Below are 20,882 nucleotides of genomic sequence, written 5' to 3'. Positions count from 1 at the left end.
GTGACCAATGTGGTAATGTTAGGAGCCGGGCCTGGGGGGAGGGGGTCATAAGGTCACAAGGGATTAATAGTTCATAAGAGAGACCTCAAATAGCTGCCTTCCCCTCCTCCTTTTGCCACGTGAGAACTCCAAAAAGCCTCTTGCCGTGAAGGAGATGCAAAGTCCACCTTGATCTTCAGCCTTCGGGTCTGAGAGATAACTGTCTGTACATTCGCCACCCTGTTTATGGCTTGGAGTTAGAGCAGCCTAGATGAACTCAGTTTCCGAGAGTCTGGGGCACCTGGTGGATCTGGATGTGGGAGGAAAAAAGAATCACTCAACCTTCAGTCCCTAGCGCGCAAAGGTAAGGACACAGGAAAGTAAATCAACACCTGGCAAAGGACTTCCGGTTGCTTCCACGCCAGGCTTCCGGTTGCTTCCACCCCAGGGCTCCTCACCTGACAGCAACCTGCTTAACGTTCAGTCCTTGACCGTGGGCGGTGCTTCCCGAGCCTGTTAAACTCCCTTAAACTATTTGCTTCTGACCTCCACTCATCAGCCTCTTGTCAGCCACCACCAGGAGGAAGGCGAAGGCCTTAATTGATCAGGCCCGGCAGTAGCCTTGAGAACCTGATTCGGGTATCGACTGCTGAGAAGGCTGCCTCCATTGCTAGGAGCGGCTGAACATCAAAACTATTAACCTCTGGCCTTAGCAGTTGGCGAGGCAGCCCAGCAGCAGTAATTAGGAAGTCAATCGGAATCGCCTGTCTCACTTACACTGGCGTGTCAATCAATAGCGGCGGTGACAGGTTCATTAGGCCGAAGCCATGCAAGCCCAGACTGTAACAACCTCATAAAATACACCGACGACTCGGGGCAGAGAGAAATCCGCCTGAAGGACTAGAGTGGATGACAATATGTATTGATTAGGGCTCCAGCAATTTATGAAGTGCTACTTGTTGGCCAGCCTTTCTGACTCAGTGCTAAATTTCCCCAAGTAGTTGCAAGATGAAACCAAATAGTACCCTTAAAAATGGTAATCTATCGGGTTAAAACTCCGACGGTTATTTAAGGCTAAAGCCATACCTTTGTCTCTGTGGCCATCAGATTTTGAAAGAAGCCATCCATCTGGAGAAGAAAAAAATAGGCTAGGACATGTGATTAGGGAAGCCTCTGCCTTTGGAGAGAGAGTGATTTAGGTATTCATTTCTTCCTGGCATTTTTAATGGCTCATCTGGCTCGTACCAGGGGGACAGCTGACACCTGGGTTTTCCCAGCTAATTTAAGAGCTCAGTAGAAGGAGTGGGGGGAAGGGGCCGCATAGGATACCTTTTGGCTCCTGCTCCAACCTCATGGATGACGATGGTTGGCCAGATTTGCTAGAGATCCCGCCCTTCCACCGAATAACATGGTTGTTATCTGGAATTCCAGAATCCTTCAGAGCTGTGTCCTTAAAAACAGCACGAGGACAGGTGACTGTTCATGGCGTAACTGGACTTGTGTACTGCCTTCCTGTTAGTCATGGGAAATAGAGGAGAAAGGAATAGTGAATGACCCCAGAGGTCAAGGGCCCATGCTTCTAAATGAAGGAATTCATTAGCAGACGGAGGCTTGAGGCTGGTTCGAATTTAATAAGACTCCCCAAACTAACAACCCCGACGTGACTCTGTGTTTGGATTATCCGTGGAAGGGATGGCCCTGCTCCGAGGAGTGTGCACACATAGACAGACAGATAGCGGCCAGAGGCAGGTCAGAAGGGCCACATCCACTCCCTGCTACACAACAAATAAGCTGTCAGCATGAGAAAGACCCCTGCCTCCTCCATTTTAGTTTCTTCGTCAATAAAATGCCACAAACGTGTCACTGTTTCTATCCAATGAGATTACTGTGAATTTTTGATAAAAGAATGGGGCAGAAGACTTTTCTTTTGAATTTACAAAATATTGCATCTGTGCAAAATGGCCTACGGAGACCATCAACTGGGCTCATCTTATCTCCCAGGGAGACGGGGTAGGGAACTTTCACAAGGTTCTGTGGGAAGTTCGGACTTTCCCCCCTGTGTCTGATGGACATGTTCAGATTGATTAAGTGGTTGCTAAACTTTGTGAGGTGTTCTAGATAACCTCTGGTTCTCTCCCCTGTGGCTTCTGTTGTTGAAACCCAGTAACAAAGCAAAGTGTCTCCAGCCATGTCCCCAGATACTTGATTTTCCTTACTTTTATTTACTTTGTAAGGACAGGGTGGCCTGCTAGTGTTATATTGGACATGTGGAGGTCAGAGAACAACTTACCAGAGCTGTCTGATTCTCTATTTCCAGCATGGGGTCCTGGAGATTGAACCTGGGGCTTGGCAGTAATTGTCTTTACCTGCAGAACCATCCCCCTATCCCAAAGTACACATCTTCAAGGGAAGGCAAGTCCTCAGGCAGAATTTTCTCCTGCTCTGGAGGTTCAGAGAATCTGGATTATTCATCTCTAACCCCTACATTACCCTACCATGGGCCTCACCTAATTTCCTTTCTAGGGAATCCTTTTAAGAAATGCTTGCTGTTTTCCTGACCATGCTCTTACATTATCTTTAACAAACATAGAAAGGGGTTTTTCTTTTGTTTTGGCCTTAAGCAAACAAGATAACATCATAAACAAACACCCAAGACCAGATAAACAAAACAACACAGAAGTTCAGACACCACGTTCTAGGTGTCCTCTGTTGTCTGTGTCCTGACCACTGTGGCTTTTGGTCCTCACCTTCAGGTCTGCCCTCAGTGTACTGCAAGGCTGGGATGTTTCAATGATGCCCGAGGTGAGAGCAGACTGGCATAGCGGCTACACCTGGGGGATTCCCAGTTCTTTCTGGACACTTGATGTCTCAAGTTCCAAGGCCAGCTCATCTGAGAAGGTAACACCAGCCCTAAGGCTTGCTTTGAACCCTTTGGAATTGTGGACCCTGATAAAGAAAGTTCCCCACACACACCTTTATTGTAGATCAGGCTGGGATTCCTAGATCTGTGGTTCTACATTGGTTTCTGGACTTGCCCTGACTAAGGACCGTGTGATATTGAGTGAGGTACCATCTGCTCATGCTTGACTATGTGACTCGGGGCCTCTTCATCAGCTGGGACACTTAGCAGCCTACGCTTGTGTCTAAGTCCCCACTAAATTCTTGTTTGTATTCTGAGTGACTTGCAGTTTGCAGCTCCCTGGCCAAGGGTTTTGAGTCTTACCCTCCCAGTTTAGCGCTTACCATCCACTCAAGCCCACTCTCCTCTGTGCCACTTAAAGTGTGTCCCTGCCTTCTTTTCCTAGGGGACCCTTCTCTGAGTCCCACACTGAGGTAGGCTCCTGCAGCCTGGAAGCATGCAAATCAACAGAAGAACAGTTTCGTCAGATAAGACCTGCAACGAACTTGGAAAGCCTGCTTTCAAGTTCTCACAGCCTTGACCTCCCTCACGTGTGGTCAAGGTGGAATGCAGTGTTGGTCCTTGGAGAGGTCAATAGCAACTGATCCCCTCCCCCTTCCCCCATGAGAGTAGCAGAGAAACCCATCTTCATACCCCCCAAAAGACTCATTCAGATCTTTGCCCCCAACTCTGTAGAACCGTATCTGGATGACCTCAGTGTTGACTTCCGTGACGTGGTTCAGTACTTATTTTTAAATCTTAGAAAGCCTCAAAAAATATGGAGCCATAAAAAAGTGTCCAGGTATTAGATCAAGCTCTGACATTTAAATGAATGTGCTGCTTGTATCTTTGTGTTAAAGCAACATTTTAAGCAGAATGTTTTGTGGTCTCCTCATCAATATATGTACTCCTGTGTGCATGATTGGTCTCAGAAACAGGCAAACCTGTTAGTAGGAACCAATCTTTACATATAAGAGGGCAAAAGTGGAGGGCTATCTTTTATTTCTTAATGTTTATCTTATAAACAACTTCTGCCTTCCTTGTTGCTTATAATGGCACTGTTTGCCCTGTGGCTCAGGTTATATGTAGAAGTTAAGATGGACCATAGTTGGGGGGAGGTACGTTTCTCCCATCGGAACCCAATTCTCGGTCACTGAGGCCACGGGTCCCTGCCAGCTTGTTACAAAGCAGAGTTGAATATCGGCAAGGCGCCATGCTTTGGGGGACTTGGGAGAGACAGGTTATGAAGCTCTCCCCTTCCTAGTACCAAGATCGTCCTCTACTTTGTAATTCTCCCATGAACACTGGCAGGGCCGGATGAGAGTCTATGGGAACACGAGCTTACAGCAAAGCCAGCACAAGAAACACTTAGGCTCCAAGACAGAGCCGCCAGCCAATTACCACCTTCTTTGCACCTGTGCCTGTTGCAGACATTTTTATCTTTCTTGCCGTGCTTCATTGACCAATGGATTTTTTTTCCCCAGCTTTGCACTTTTTTTTATTACTATTATTTTCATCTTCATCATTACCTCCCTGCCTCCGATGGCATTTAGACATGAACAGCCTATGAACCTTCGAGCCCGATTGTGCCACGACAAAAATATTGTCGTTTACATTCTGTGCCAAAGTATTATATAAAAACACATCAACGAGAAGGAAATTTAGGAAGCTGGGAGTAAAGATATATAGTCAGCAAAGTATATAACTTCTGGCATATTACTGCTTAATCCTAACATAATTATTCTCATCCTTTTATTTGATTAACTTCTAATGGTTCCTCTTGGTGTTAAAGGTCCCACTCTGATCATTTGATTTTAGTGTCTGCCGTAATTACCGATAATGTTCTTTGCAAGACAATTTAATGATAACCGCATAATGGCCTATATGAAGAAAGCTGCAGGGTTTCAAAGCTTTTGAGTAATATAAAATACATTAGACTAACACAAGCTATCAACATGACAAGGAATGTTTGATTTACACTCAGGACTGTGTTATAGTGCCGTGGAATTTTTTTTCCCTTTGCCTTTTCCTTTTGCTTTTTTTTTTTTTTTCCTTTCTGCAGCCGTTTACAACAAATGACAGAACAGTTGGACAATCTGCAACTCGCTGATTACAAAAAAAAAAAAAAAAAAAAAAAGCAAAAACAATGTATCGTGAAGTTTGGAATGCGGCAGTGGCAGCCAGAGGATCTCTGGTAGAGGAGCCTCCTTAGAGTAGAACTAAGACAAGAGCCAGAGTCTGACTCCTCCAGGGATGGATACCAAATGGCCTCTCCTGCCAAACCAAATAGGTAGCTCAGCTAAAAATTGACAAACTGATTCTTCTAGCTCATCTCCGTACACTTCAGATTCCAGCCGCTCAAAGCTCCCACCCTAATCCTTCTTCTTGGATTAAATTCTTGGAGCTGCAGGCTCCTCTCAGGGTGGCCTGCCTCAGTCAAACAACTACTTTTAGGATCAAAATGGAAATAATTTGTTTTCCATTTCTCCTTCTCACCTCCTAAAGTGAGCAAACAGAAAACAATCAACAGTTTGGTCCAAACCCTGATGGCAAATGGAACAGACCCTCTCTTCTCGCTTGCCCCCGGCCAATGCCCCTGCGCCTTAGGCATTCTGCACTTGGGAGCCTGGCATATGTGTCTTTTCTACTGGAAATAAAGCGATCACTCACTGCTCTGGCCAAATGCAGCGTAATTGATGGTGTGAGTAGACGGAGAAAATTTCCTGTCAGAAAAAAAAGGTTAACTGCGGACATATTACACCCAGGGTCTCTGATTCCAGGGTAATAGCATTTGGACAAAAGTAGCTCCCCATCCTTTTTATAGCTCTTTATGCCCCATTAGTATTACTGCAAGTCTCAGGACCTGCCTGCTCCCGCACTTAATCAAAAGCAATGGGTTGAAAATCATGTTCCAGCTCTCCTCATATTTGATTCATTCCTTCAAGACAGGGAGAAGTAAAAACACATTACTACCATCCAAACAGCACATGCATTATACGCTAAGCAGTTGATAAGGTTATCATTGGACTTTATCCCTTTGGGTACTTGGCTGGACAAGCACTTTCCTAGCCTTCTGTTCGGCGGGCCGAGGTGGCCATATTTCATTTTTTCCCCTCCCTTCTGACAGACAATCCGTTAGTTTCCCACAGATCTCTCTTTTAAAGACACATCCATGCCACTTATTTTAATTGTCGGCTTCAGGCAGGAAAGCCCAGAATCAATCCCTCCCTCCCTTCCTCCCTCCCCTCCCTCCCCTCCCTCCTTCTCTCTCTACCTCCCCCTCTCTCTCTCTCTCTCTCTCTCTCTCTCTCTCTCTCTCTCTCTCTCTCTCTCTCTCTCTCTCCCTCTCTTTCTCTCTCCTGGAAACCCACTCCTTGGATGTAGCTCCTTTGAGAACAGAATCTAATAATAGAAGAGACACATTTCTTGGGGGAAGAATTAATTTATACACTTAATTACTCGGGATCCACTTCAAGCTCTCTGCCTTAATGCTCTCTCTTTCTTTTGGAGCGTTTTTAACTAAACACTGAGTACTCTGACAGCCCCCGAGGAGAGCCTGCCTCATTTAGATGGAGAGGCCTGGCTCCTTCCTGCTTCTGCCCCCATGGCCCGCCCGCTCCTATACCCTTTAGGAGGAGATGGTGCCTCGGCCATGGATTTGCGGTCCCCGCGTTTCTTCCTGTTGATTGGGATGGGGTGAGAGGGGCTCCAGTTCAGTGAACCGCTGTCTGTCACTCCTGTGCTCTCTGAGGTATCCCAGCCGATTTTCAATGGATGCTCAGTCCCAGTATAACTCTAGAAAATGAAATCACTTCTTTTATCTCTTCAAAATGGGGGCAATGGCCAGGACCTGGCTCATTCAGAAGGCCTTAGTCTAAGAAAAGCCTTTTTCTATGTGAGGGAATGTGTTTCACGTCTTGTTCAAAGAGTTGTAAAAAGGGCACAGTCAACTGCAAACTGCAGTGTAGGAAAGGTTTGCCTGCCCTGGATTGAGATAGGAGATTTATCGCTTGCTTCCAACATCAACAGACTAATAGAATGAACAATGGGGTGCAATGGATTCAAAATGGCCAGCGAGGCTGCTCCTGACAGCCCCAGGGCCAACTCTAGAGGCTGGGAATCCTAGATACCCGAGTTGCCAGAGTTGACTCTGGCTGTGCAGTTTCTATCTCTGGGAGTTCACAAGGATTAAAAATGTGGGACCTAGTACGTGACCCACAGGGACCATCTGGTTCCAAATGGGGACCAGTCAGTCTCTGCAACATCCCTCCACTGCACCAGCATTGGGGGATTTAACCACTGCTTATAGATCTCCCATATTAAGTGCACATGATATCTGGGAATGGTGACATGGAACAGGACATTAGCGTCACTTTGAGATTAATTTAGGTTCAATCTTGTGCTGCCTCCAAAGAATATTTCACCGAAATTATGGTATCAAGTTGAAACTGTCTTCTTAGGATCATATATCCCATTACATAACAATATAAATTATATATGTTACCAGGATAATTATTTTTAAGCCTCGTGAAAAATGTAGAAGAAAAACTAAATCTACCATTTGTCAAGCCTCAGGAGAGGGGACTGTAAATAATTTTTTTACGCTTGGAAGCTATGCAGAAACAGTCAGAGGAAGACGGGGGCAGATTTGGCTATATAGAGCAACAAAATAGCTATGTTTTAAAAGAGAGGTACTGCAGCCACTGTGACAAAGGGTTAGTCTCTCAATTATTTACAATTATAATGTTACTTAATGAGAATAGATGAAGTTTCCCACAAATTACAAATGTATATGTTTATATATACATTGTACCCCGCGTGTATATATAGATATATCCTAGAATAAAAAATACATATATTTTTCTAGAATAAGAAATACAATCAGTAAACAAAAGTTTACTCATTACTTAACTTCATTAGAAATCAAAAATGTAACTTAAACTACATTTACTTCCTCAAGCCCCACCAGTTAAACCAAGCCTTTCAGTGTATTCTATTTTATTATCTCAGGATTTTTCTACTTGATTTAAGTTACCAACCTGTCAGCCATACTAACGTTGGGTTAATGTTTCTAGGGTACATGGTATTTCAGTCCTGGAGTAGCAGGGAATTAAGTAGAATTTAAAATTAATTTTTAAAAGTCATTATTTTGTGCATTATATAGTGGGGTGTGTGTGTGTGTGTGTGTGTGTGTGTGTGTGTGTGTGTGTGTGTGTGGACATCATTGTAGACATCATCTCACTATTTTAGATCACTTGTGTCAATACTCTTACCTCTGCCTGCCCAGTGCTGAAATTACATGATGTATCACCATGTCTTAATAGACAACTATTCTAAAAGAATTTTGGGGTGAGTGGGTGGATAGGAACTGGAGAGATAGCAAGTGGTTAAGAGTTCTTGGTGTCTAATCATGGGCAATCCAGATTTTAGTGCCCATATAACAGGCTAGATATTCCAGAAACAATCCAGCTCCAGGAGGTCTGATGGCCTCTTCCAGCCTCTGTTTGCACACATGTGCATAGACACACATGTGCATAGACACACATGTGCATAGACACACATGTGCATAGACATACATGTGCATATACATACATGTGTACACAAACATAAATAAAACAAACCTTTAAAAACTTTTATTCCAGTATCTCAAACTGTTTCTGTTGCGTGTTCCTAGTGGTCTCGTAAGTAGATACAACCTTTCAGAAAGCAATCCAATGATATAAAAAGATTTTTATATTTTTGACCCAAGAACCTCACTTCTGGGACTCTACCCTCAAAAGCTATCTCAAATGACAAAGCTAATCTGGGAAGACCTTTATTGCTCCGTGGCTTATGATGACAAAAATCGAAATCAAGTCAGCCCCACAGGAGGAGCTTGTGTCGTGTCCATTCCGTGAGTACTGGCCAACTGACACAGGTCACCATGTGGGAAAACCTCCATTTACTAATATGGGAAAAGCTAGCTCATAAAATTGAAAGTCAGCTAGGATTTCCGTTACATACAAAGCAAACACGTGCAAAAAGACAGAAACGCCTTAAAATTATATTAGTTACTGAGATCAGTACATACCTAGAAGGGAGAAAAGCCAAAACCAAAGTGAAATAAAGTCAACTGCCCACACCATTTTATCATGTATGTGAGCCTTTGGATGTCCTGCATGTAAACGGTATGATCGTGGCTCTGCAAAACCACACAATCACTTAGGGAAACAGCTGGACAATTCTTACCAGGCTAAACATGCTACCATATGAGCCAGTAAGCCCTCTTCTAAATATTTATCTAAGAGAAATTAAATCATACTCTCACCAAGGCGTGGGTGAGAGCACTTAGAGTAACCCTAATGATCATAAGAGCCTCACATACGTCAAGTGTTTATCAACTAGCAAACAAGTGATGGACATTAACACACCCATACAGTGGACTAAATACTCCGCAGTGACAAAAGAGGGCTGCAGATACACACAACACACATTGATTCTAGATGCAGTGTGGAAGAAGCTAAACGTTAAAGACTGTTATACCTATGTGGCATTCTGGAAAAAGCAAAGAGAGATAGAAAACATCAGTGGTTTCCACGGGCTTCTCATGGAGGAAGAGACTGGCTATCAAGGAGTTATGAAACTTATGATGGTGTGTATGACTGGGATCTCTTGTTATATGACCTTATGCGTTTATCAAAACTTGTAGGATTGTATTCCCCACCATTTGTTTTCCTGCATGCCTCAACTAACTTGTCCTCCCCAGAGTTATCCAGAGTCTTGACAAAGCATCGAGATTACAGGTAATGTCTTCTTCATCTCTCATATACTCTGGCATAACTTTTAAAAATAAAAATGTATCTCTGTGCTTATTATTATCTCCAGAGAGGGTCACGAGTATATGGATAGACATCTATACTCTTAGTCAAAGATCTACTGGTAGGGAACAATGTGAAAGTTATTTATAAATGTTGAAACTCCCTGATTCAGGAAACTTCCCCTAACTGGCTCATACATTTTGGGTTTTTAAAGAAGTGCTACTTTTTGCCTGCCTTGATTTCAGCTCTTAAATAAGGTAACAATGTGTTTCGTTCTGTTTTCTTAGTTTAGAAAATAAAAGTCTTGGAAGTATAGTTTATTGCAAGTAGAATCAATGCAAGGCTGGTTCAAAACAAGAAAGTCTATTGATGTAAAATAACATATTAATAAAACAAAGATCATGACATATATGGTTCTCACAATAGGTTCAGAAAGTCTGTTTTTGAAAAACTCAACATCTTTCATGATAACATCCAACGATTGAAATAGAAGCAAGTGTCTTAACCCTGAAAGGGCATCTGCTAGAAACTTACACTTAGTTTAGTCCTGCTTACTGGGGTGAAAAACCTTACTGAAAACCTTCAGTAAGATCAGGACTAGGCTAAAACGTCCACTCTTTTCCGTCCCATTCAGCACTGTGATGTTCTAGCCAGGATAACTGAGTGAGGAAAAGAAAACAAAAACCATCGTATTGGAGAAATAGTTAGAACTATATAGGACATGATCTTCCATATACATAATCCTGAAGAATCTAAAAACAAAGGATTATGAAAATTAAGAAATAAGTTACGCAAAGTTGTAGGAGAGAAAAATCAACAAATATCAATTATTTTTCTAAGTGTGAGCAATGAATACTCTAAAATGATATTAGAATGAGAATTCCTTTTACAATAGTATCAGAAAGAATAAAATATTTAGGAAAAATGTTAATGAAAGAAGGCAAAAACATGAGAGAGAGAGAGAGAGAGAGAGAGAGAGAGAGAGAGAGAGAGAGCGAGAGAGCGCACAACCTCCAAGAAATGGGAACAAAGTCCGCAGTGTTAGCATAAGGATGCACTACAGCCACGGAATGGAACCGATGATCCAGAAATACAGCCCCTCATCCACGGCCAATTGGTTTTCAATAAGAGCAAAATGACAATTCACTGAGAAGCATGAATGTTTTCCACAAAGGATCCTGGGACGAGTGGGATGCTAAATATAAGGCTGGGTCTCTTTCTGCAAATCCTGTGCAGAACTTAACTCAGAGCAGATCATAGGCTCGAAGAAGGAACAGGAATAAACCTCCAAGAGCTGACTATTCAACAATGTCTCAAATGGAACTCTGAAACTGTAGCAAAAGGAAAAAGAAGAGAGTCAGACTTCATTGAAATTAAAAGCTTTTGTGTAGTAAATGAAAGTGCCCATCTGGAAAGTGAAAGGATAAGGTCCAGCAGGAGAGAAAAGGTCTCCAGATTATATGTCAGAGAAAAAGTTTGACTCTGTAGCATAAAATTTCTAATAGTTCAACAATAAGGGTGTAAGTTGTCCAATTTAAAGATGAGTGATCCAAGGTTGATCCCTGGCCTCTATACACATATAGATACATGCACACACACACACACACACACAGAGAGAGAGAGAGAGAGAGAGAGAGAGAGAGAGAGAGAGAGAGAGATACATAGAGACAAACAGAGAGAGAGACATAGAGAGACAGACACACAAAGAGAGACAAACACACACGGATACAACAGAGAGAGACATATACAGAGAGACAGAGACAGACACACATAGAGAGACACATACACTTCACACACACACACATAGACATAAACATAGGTACACACAGATACAATATAGGCACACACAAAAATATAGAGACCAACAAACACACATAGACACTCACATACACTAGACACACACAGACACATACAGACACACACACACACACACACACACACACACACACACAAACACAAACACAGAGAGACACCACAGATTGCATGACTGACTTTATTTGAAGTGTCTCGGACAACTACTTCCATAGGCAGAAAGAACATAAGTGGTTGCATGGGGCTGAGGAGAATGTGGGATGAGGCAGTCTCACCCATTGAGTTTTGAGTGGAAAGCAGTCCTCCTAGAGGACCACATACCAGAGTCTCCCAGGGCTTCCTCTGCTGCCACATCCAGGGCCCAGTTGTCCAGCAGTGTGCAGAAGTGGGATACACAGGTATTGACAAAGATGAGGAGAGATGGATGAAGGTGGACGCAGACTCATTCCCTGCGAGGGGGCTAATCAGTTGGTTTTCACAAGCACTTTATTACCCCGTCATATCAGCCACAAATACCTACGGAGATGCTTAGGATCAGAGGCACACTGGCCCAATTGATTATATTACTTGGTTTGCTTTAGGAAGAGAAATGGAAAAGACCTTTGTCTCTTTTCTTTTTTCTTTTCTTTCTTTCTTTCTTTTTTTTTTAAGGCTGAAGCAAAAACAAGTAAAATACCTGTTGTGAATCCTGATAGAACAGGCGGCATGTGTCTGGATTCATATAAGACTTCTGAGAAACTAAATGACCGTGTCTGTCCTCTTGGTCTATAGCACACTGCCCCCCGCCCCCCATCATCAAGCATATCCTGAACCCCTGCAGTGCAAGAAGTAGAAGGTGAGCCCTGCCCAAGATGAAGACTTTTGTTAGACCAACAGGCTCATGCACGAAAGCATCAGGACATAAGTCCCCAAGAGGACTAGCCTAGCTGTGTGATAAAAGAGTTCTCCCTGGGACAGGATCCTTCCAATTCTCATCTATGCCCAGGGCTGACACTGTACCACAGCCCTCTGTACCCAGATGCCGCCTGGAGAGAGAGCCGGTCTCCCAGGAGTGCTGATACACCTGACAGCACAGGTGAGACCTCCACTTCTGCTCTGAGAGACCTACCCTGAGCCCACAGGACACAGGAGCCGAGGAGCACTCTGGGACAGGATCCTTCTGGTTTCCCTATGCACCCAGAGCTGACGGTGTGCCACAACTCTCTGTACCCAGACCCTGCCGGGCGAGAGTCAGTCTCCCAGGAGTGCTGATACACAAACTGACAGGAGGGTCAAGCCACTGTCAGAGACAGCAGGACCAGCTAACACCAGAGATAACCAGATGGGGAGAAGCAAGCACAAGAACCTAAGCAAAAGGAACCAAGGCCACTTGGCATCTTCAGAACCCAATTCTCCCACCACACCAAGTCCTTGATACCCCAACACACTGGAAAAGCAAGATTTTGATTTAAAATCACATTTCATGATGATGATAGAGGACTTTAAGAAGGACATAAATAACTCCCTTAAAGAAATACAGGACAGCACAGATAAACAGGTAGAAGCCCTTAAAGAGGAAACACAAAAATCCCTTGAAGAATTACAGGAAAACACAACCAAACAGGTGAAGGAATTGAACAAAATCATCCAGGATCTAAAAATGGAAATAGAAACAATAAAGAAATCACAAAGGGAGACGACCCTGGAGATAGAAAACCTAGGAAAGAGATCAGGAGACATAGATATAAGCATCACCAACAGAATACAAGAGATAGAAGAGAGAATCTCAGGGGCAGGGGATACCATAGAAAACATTGGCACAACAGTCAAAGAAAATGCAAAAAGATCCTAATCCAAAACATCCAGGAAATCCAGGACACAATGAGAAGATCAAACCTAAGGATAATAGGCATAGAAGAGAGTGAAGACTCCCAACTCAATGGGCCAGTAAATATATTCAACAAAATTATAGAAAAAAATCTTCCCTAACCTAAAGAAAGAGATGCCCATTAACATACAAGAAGCCTACAGGGCTCCAGATAGATTGGATCAGAAAAGAAACTCCTCCCCTCATTCAATAGTCAAAACACCAAACGCACAAAACAGAGAAAGAATATCAAAAGCAGAAAGGAGAAAAGGTCAAGTAACATATAAAGGCAGACCTAGAAGAATTACACCAGACTTCTCACCAGAGACTATGAAAGTCAGAAGATCCTGGACAGATGTCACACAGACCCTAAGAGAACACAAATGCCAGCCCAGACTACTATATCCAGCAAAACTCTCAATTACCATAGATGGAGAAACCAAGATATTCCACAAAACCAAATTTACACAATATCCTTCCACAAATCCAGCCCTACCAAGGATAATAGATAGAAAACTCCAACACAAGGAGGGAAACTACCCCATAGAAAAAGCAAGAGAGCAATCTTCTTTCAACTAACCCAAAAGAAGATAGCCACACAAACATAATTCCACCTCTAACAACAAAAGTAATAGGAAAGAACAATCATTGGTACATAACATCTTTCAACATAAATGGACTCAATTCCCCAATAAAAAGACATAGACTAACAGACTGGATATGTAAAGAAGACCCAGCATTTTGCTGCATACAGAAAATGCACCTCAGGTGACAAAGACAGACACTTTCTCAGAGTAAAAGGCAGGGAAAACTTTTTTAAGCAAATGGTCCCAAGCTGGAGTAGCCATTCTAATATTAAATAAAATTGACTTACAACCAAAAGTTATCAAAAAAGAGAAGGAAGGACACTTCATATTCACCAAAGGAAAAATCTACCAAGATGAACTCTCAATTCTGAATATCTATGCTCCAAATGCAAGGACACTCACATTCATAAAAGAAACCTTACCAAAGCTCAAAGCACACATTGCAACTCACACAATAATAGTGGGAGACTTGAACACCCCACTCTCATCAATGGACAGATCATGGAAACAGAAACTAAACAGAGACACAGAAAAACTAACAGAAGTTATGAACCAAATAGATTTAACAGATATCTGTAGAACATTTCATCCTAAAACAAAAGAATATACCTTCTTCTTAGCACCTCATGGTACCTTCTCCAAAATTAACCATATAATCAGCCACAAAACAGGCCTGAACAGACACAAGAAGATCGAAATGATCCCATGCATCCTATCAGATCACCATGGACTAAGACTGGTCTCAATAACAAAAAAACAACGAAAAGCCCACATACACATGGAAATTGAACAATGCTCTACTCAATGATAACTTGGTCAAGGAAGGAGTAAAGAAAGAAATTAAAGACTTTTTAGAATTTAATGAAAATGAAGGCACAACATACCCAAAGTTATGGGTCATAATGAGAGCTGTGCTAAGAGGAAAACTCATAGCGCTGAGTGCCTGCAGAAAGAAACATGAGAGAGCATATGACAGCAGCTTGACAGCACACCTAAAAGCTCTAGAACAAAAAGAAGCAAATACACCCAAGAGGAGTAGAAGGCAGGAAATAATCCAACTCAGGGCTGGGATCAACCAAGTAGAAACAAAAAGAACTCTACAAAAAGAATCAACAAAGGAAGGGGCTGGTTCTTTGAGAAAATCAACAAGATAGATAAACCCTTAGCCACACTAACCAGAGGGCACAGACACAGTATCCAAATTTACAAAATCAGAAATGAAAATGGAGACATAACAACAGAAACTAAGAAAATTCAAAAAATCATCAGATCCTACCTCAAAAGCCTATATGCAACAAAATGTAGGAAAATCTGGAGGGAATGGACAATTTTCTAGACAAACACCAGGTACCAAAGTTAAATCAGTATCAGATAAGCCATCGAAACAGTCCCGTAATCCCTACAGAAATAGAAGCAGTCATTAAAAGTATCCCAACCAAAAAAGAAAGAAAGAAAGAAAGAAAGAAAGAAAGAAAGAAAGAAAGAAAGAAAGAAAGAAAGCCAGCCAGCCAGCCCGCCCAGGACCAAATGGGTTTAATGCTGAATTCTATCAGACCTTCATAGATGACCTAATAACAACACTCTCCAAACTAGTTCACAAAATAGGAACAGAAGGAACACTACCCAATTTGCTCTATGAAGCCACAATTACTCTTATACCTAAACCACACAAAGACCCAACACAGAAAGAGAACTTCAGACCAATATCAATACCAAAATAATAAGATTCTCTCAAACTGAATCCAAGAACACATCAAAATGACCATCCACCATGATCAAGTAGGCTTCATCCCAGGCATGCAGAGATGGTTCAATATGTGGAAATCCATTAACGTAATCCACTATGTAAACAAACTCAAAGGAAAGAAAAACACATGATCATCTCATTAGATGCTGAGAAAGCATTTGACAAAATTCAACACCCCTTCATGTTAAAAGTCTTGGAAAGATCAGGAATCCAAGGCCTATACCTACACATAGTAAAAGCAATATATAGCAAACCAGTAGCTAACATCAAGCTAAATGGAGAGAAACTTGAAACAGTCCCACTAAAATCAGAGGCTGCCCACTCTTTCCCTACTTATTCAGTATAGTACTCAAAGTCCTAGACAGAGCAATTAGAAAACAAATAGAGATCAAAAGGATACAAATTGGAAAAGAAGAAGTCAAAATATCACTATTTGCAGATGATATGATAGTATTCTTAAGTGACCCCAAAAATTCCACCAGACAACTCCTACAGCTGATAGACAACTTCAGCAAAGTGGCTGGATATAAAATTAACTCAAACAAATCAGTAGCCTTCCTCTACTCAAAGGATAAACAGGCTGAGAAAGAAAGTAGGGAAATGATACCCTTCACATTAGTCATATATAATATAAAATACCTCAGTGTGACTCTAACCAAGCAAATGAAAGATCTATATGACAAGAACTTCAAGCCTCTGAAGAAAGAAATTGAAGATCTCAGAAGATGGAAAGATCTCCCATGCTCATGGACTGGCAGGATTAATATAGTAAAAATGGCCATTTTGCCAAAAGCAATCTACAGATTCAATGCAATCCCCATCAAAATTCCAACTCAATTCTTCACAGAGTTAGAAAGAGCAATTTGCAAATTCATTTGAACAACAAAAAACGCAGGATATAGAAATGTATTCTCGGCAATAAAAGAACTTCTGGGGGAATCACCAGCCCTGACCTCAACCTGTATTACAGAGCAGTAGTGATAAAAACTGTATGGTATTGGTACAGAGACAGGCAGGTAGATCAATGGAATAGAATTGAAGACCCAGAAATGAACCCACAAATGTCACTTCATGTTTGACAAAGGAGCTAAAAACCATCCAATGGAAAAAAGACAGCACTTTCAACAAATGGTGCTGATTCAACTGGTGGTCAGCATGTAGAAGAATGCAAATAGTTTCATTATTATTGCCTTGTACAAATCTCAAGTCCAAGTGGATCAAGGACCTCCACATAAAACCAGATACACTGAAACTAATAGAGACAGCGGGGAAGAGTCTCAAACACATAGAAATTTTCCTGAACAGAACATCAATGGCTTATGCTCTAAGATCAATAATCGATTAATAGGACTTCATAAAACTGCAAAGCTTCTGTAAGACAAAGGACACTGTCAATAGGACAAAATGGCAACCAATAGATTGGGAAAAGATCTTTTCCAATCCTTCATCTGATGGAGGGCTAATATCCAATATATACAAAGAACTCAAAAAGTTAGACTCCAGAGAACCAAATAATCCTATTAAAAATGGGGAGCTAAACAAGAATTCTCAACTGAGAAATAACAAATGGCTGAGAAGGACCTAAAGAAATGTTCAACATCCTTAGTCATCAGGGAAATCAAAATCAAAACAACCCTGAGATTCCACCTCACACCAGTCAGAATGGCTAAGATCAAAACCTCAGGTGACAACAGATGCTGGAGAAGATGTGGAAAAAGAGGAACACTCCTCCATTGTTGGTGGGATTGCAAACTGGTATGACCATTCTGGAAATCAGTCTGCAGGTTCCTCAGAAAATTGGACATTCCACTACCTGAGGACCCAGCTATACCTCTCTTGGGCATATACCCAAAAGATGCTCCAATATACAACAAAGACACGTGCTCCACTATGTTCATAGCAGCCTTATTTATAATAGCCAGAAGCTGGAAAGAATCCAGATGCCCTTCAACAGAGGAATGAATACAGAAAATGTGGTACATCTACACAATGGAATATTACTCAGCTATCAAAAATGATGACTTCATGAAATTCATAGGCAAATGGATGGAACTGGAAAATACCATCCTGAGTGAGGCAACCCAGTCACAAATGAGAACACACGGTATGCACTCACTGATGAGTGGATATTAGCCCCAAAGGCCTCCAGACACCTTCAGGACCTTAACTCACTGCATAATTGTTTTCAGTCTGTCTAATCAACCCAAGTAGCATGACTAATCGGCTCTTTAAACTTCTGTGATCCGTGAAACTTGAAAGCAAAGCCCACTTATTCTGGCTACTAATGGAGCTCTCCTTTCTTATTTTTATTTTGATGCACCGTTGATTGTGTATCTTCTTTATTAACGGCGAACGCTAACCCCAACACACCTGTTTCTTTGCTCTCTGGTCCAGTCTGAGATTACTTTAGAAGACAGGTGTACTGCGTGTGAAATTCAGCTTAAACTTGCCCTGAATTCAAGATAGAGCCTATGTGTGATATATTCCCTAGAACTAGAATATATTGATGCGTGCTGAAGGATTTTAAAGCACCACGGTCAGAAGCAGAAGCTATATTTTGCATTCTTGGACTCAGCTCTCCATTAAGAACTACACCATCATCTGGATACATCAAAGTAATTTGATTCTATAAAATAGAAGTGTTGTGACTTAGTGTGATTTATGTATAACCTCTGCCATTGGAAATCTATGTGAAATGTATCACAACTACAACTTTTTCATCAGTGAAATAATAAAGTTGCTGTTAACAACAACAGCAACAACAACAACAAAAATGCCTGGCAGAATTCTATGCTAAAACCATCTAGTCGTGGCCAAAGAAATTTTGTGTTACAGAAAACACTAAATGTTAAAGAAAGTAATTGAACATCAGCAACAACAAAGAGTTCTCAAGGGTAAGGGGTGTCTTTGTGGCAGAACTGGCCTCTCTACAGATGTGGGCGTGTGTTAGTTTGGAATCACAGGGTTCCAATGGAACCTTCCACCAGATCCTTCCCTGGGCCCTTCTGTTCTAAAGCCACCATGCTGAAAGACTTCAGGGAAACCCTCTCTGTCTAAGGGGGACAGTGTGGCTCGGGGAGGCTTTCTCCTTAGTACATGTGTCTAAGTGTCAGCAAAGTCAGGGCCGGGACTAAGTCCTTCCAGTCCCTTAGACCTCTTGTTGTGTCAGGATTCAAGGCTGTCACTGTACCCTACGAGTATGTCAGTGTATGAGGCCAATTGTGTAAGTCAACTCTCAGCTGCTGGCAAAATACCTGAGACTGAATCCTGCTTTCCATTCATGGCTTCTCGGCCCAATCATTTGGGGCCATAGACAAATGGCAGAACTTCATGCCAGTGGTAGCCGGGGAGTTGGGGCAGGATGGTGTCCAGTATACCCTTCAAGAGAACACCCCACTCTCCCCACTTGCTAGGCTCTGAAGTTCTTCGATACCTTCCAGTAATTCCATCAGCTGGGGACCAAGTGTTCAACATAGAAACATCTGAGGCCATGCTAGAACTAAACCACAACAGCCTATTTGTGAGCCCAATGGTCTGTGTGTTTTCACCTGGACTCATTGATCGCAATCCTCCTGGACGGTCCCCAGGAAGGGAAGGGTGAATGTGTAAACTACACAGGACGGAGAACACGAAGCCTGCCTGCTCAGAGACGAATTAGGCTCAGGACATTGTACCCCCATGTATGGTACCTCCACATTTGAGAACTCTGGGAGCAGAAGGCCCCCTCACCTCCTGCTGCCCTTCTTCCCTGAAGCAGGCCATGAAGAATCTCTTCTGAAAAAAAAAAAAAAAAAAGCTCATAAGACCATCACATGAGAGGAATATGTCTCTGTCCCTGGAGATGTGGGTCCCAGAAGAAACTAAACCAAGGCTGTACTAAACTCCCCAGTGACCACGGTAAATCCACACAACATCTGTGTAATGGTGTCCGTCCACTCTCCATCAAAACTATGCATAAAAGCACACATTTTCATGTTTCATTGGATCTTCATTTGAAGACTCTGCTGCCCTTTAAAACCTACATTAAATAACTAAAAAGACTACATTGAACTATATATATGTATTGAATTAAATTATATATAATTAATATTCTCATTCTATATTGATATATATTTCACATAATTTTACATATTATACATTAACATATTATATAATATAAATTAAATTTAACATTAAATTATATATTTATACACACACATCCTAACCTCAAAGTTATTTAATACACATATGTTAACTGGTGGCATATATAATGTATATGTGTGATATATATGTATATATATTAAACAAATGACATATACCTTTCGTCTACCATGTATGGTAGTCCCATATTTGAGAACTCAGTGGGAGCAGAAGGCCCCCTTACCTCCTGCCGCCCTCCTTCCCTGAAGCAAGTGAATTAGGCCCTGGGTTCCCTCTCCATCACTGGGGCAAAGTGGAGTGGGAAGGGGGTGTAGCGGGGGAAATGCTATATTTCTCACGGCTCTAAGCTATAGAGATCTCAGCCATGACCCCAGGTAGGAAAGAAAAAAGGAAAGGCCCTATCAGGAGCCAGAGACAGGAATCTGGAGAGATGACTTAGAGGTTAAGAAAATAAAGTGCTCTTAAAAAATTCATTTAGAAAAATCTTTATTCCTTTAGCCAGCTGGCTCTCATTTCGTGCCCACGTTCTCTGAGATAACCTTCCTGGCCACCGAAGTGTTTTCAGATCCCTTGTAGAACCACCTGGAATTTCTGCTCCTTAGCTGTTGGAGGCTGAGAACATCTCTACCTAATTCACGGTATCCTGATTAACGCCTGCATAAATGACATCGTGTTCCGGGCATATTTGCTGGGTGAATGAATACGTGATCATCTCAGAAGTGGAGTTTGAATATCTTGATTTAAAACACATTCAGGGGCTGAGAAGTCCTGTAGGCACACGATCTAATGTGTTTCCCAAGTAGGATACAGGAAATGAGTTACCGTTTCCCAGGATCATGGCAAAGCAGTAATTATATCTCCAACAGTAGAATGGCCAGTCCCAGAATAAGTTTTTAAAACACGAGGCTCGGTGGTGTCTTCCCTCTGCGTTGCTATTCTTTGGAGACAGATACTTTTGTCTTTGTTTCTCCATGTTGCTGGCCCTGCCTCTAGCCCAACAGCTGGGAGATAAAGTGCCTTCATCTTCCCTGAAAGGAATCAATAGCAAGAATGAACACTTGGCTCTCTCCAAAAG

The 20,882-nt window shown here is 42.1% G+C and overlaps 1 long non-coding RNA gene across 1 annotated transcript; it reads left to right on the top strand.

Annotated features, from left to right (window-relative positions):
* Nucleotides 1-11: 11 nt before the first annotated feature.
* On the top strand, nucleotides 12-5,549 carry LOC134483055 (uncharacterized). Its single transcript, XR_010059893.1, has 3 exons — nucleotides 12-343; nucleotides 2,733-2,877; nucleotides 3,285-5,549. It is a non-coding gene; the product is annotated as an uncharacterized LOC134483055 (long non-coding RNA).
* Nucleotides 5,550-20,882: the final 15,333 nt, after the last annotated feature.

Source organism: Rattus norvegicus, chromosome 18 (assembly GCF_036323735.1).
Source record: "Rattus norvegicus strain BN/NHsdMcwi chromosome 18, GRCr8, whole genome shotgun sequence".
Taxonomy (NCBI): Eukaryota; Metazoa; Chordata; class Mammalia; order Rodentia; family Muridae; genus Rattus; species Rattus norvegicus.
Note: the sequence above shows the minus strand (reverse complement) of the source record. Positions and strands in the feature narration are given on the sequence as shown.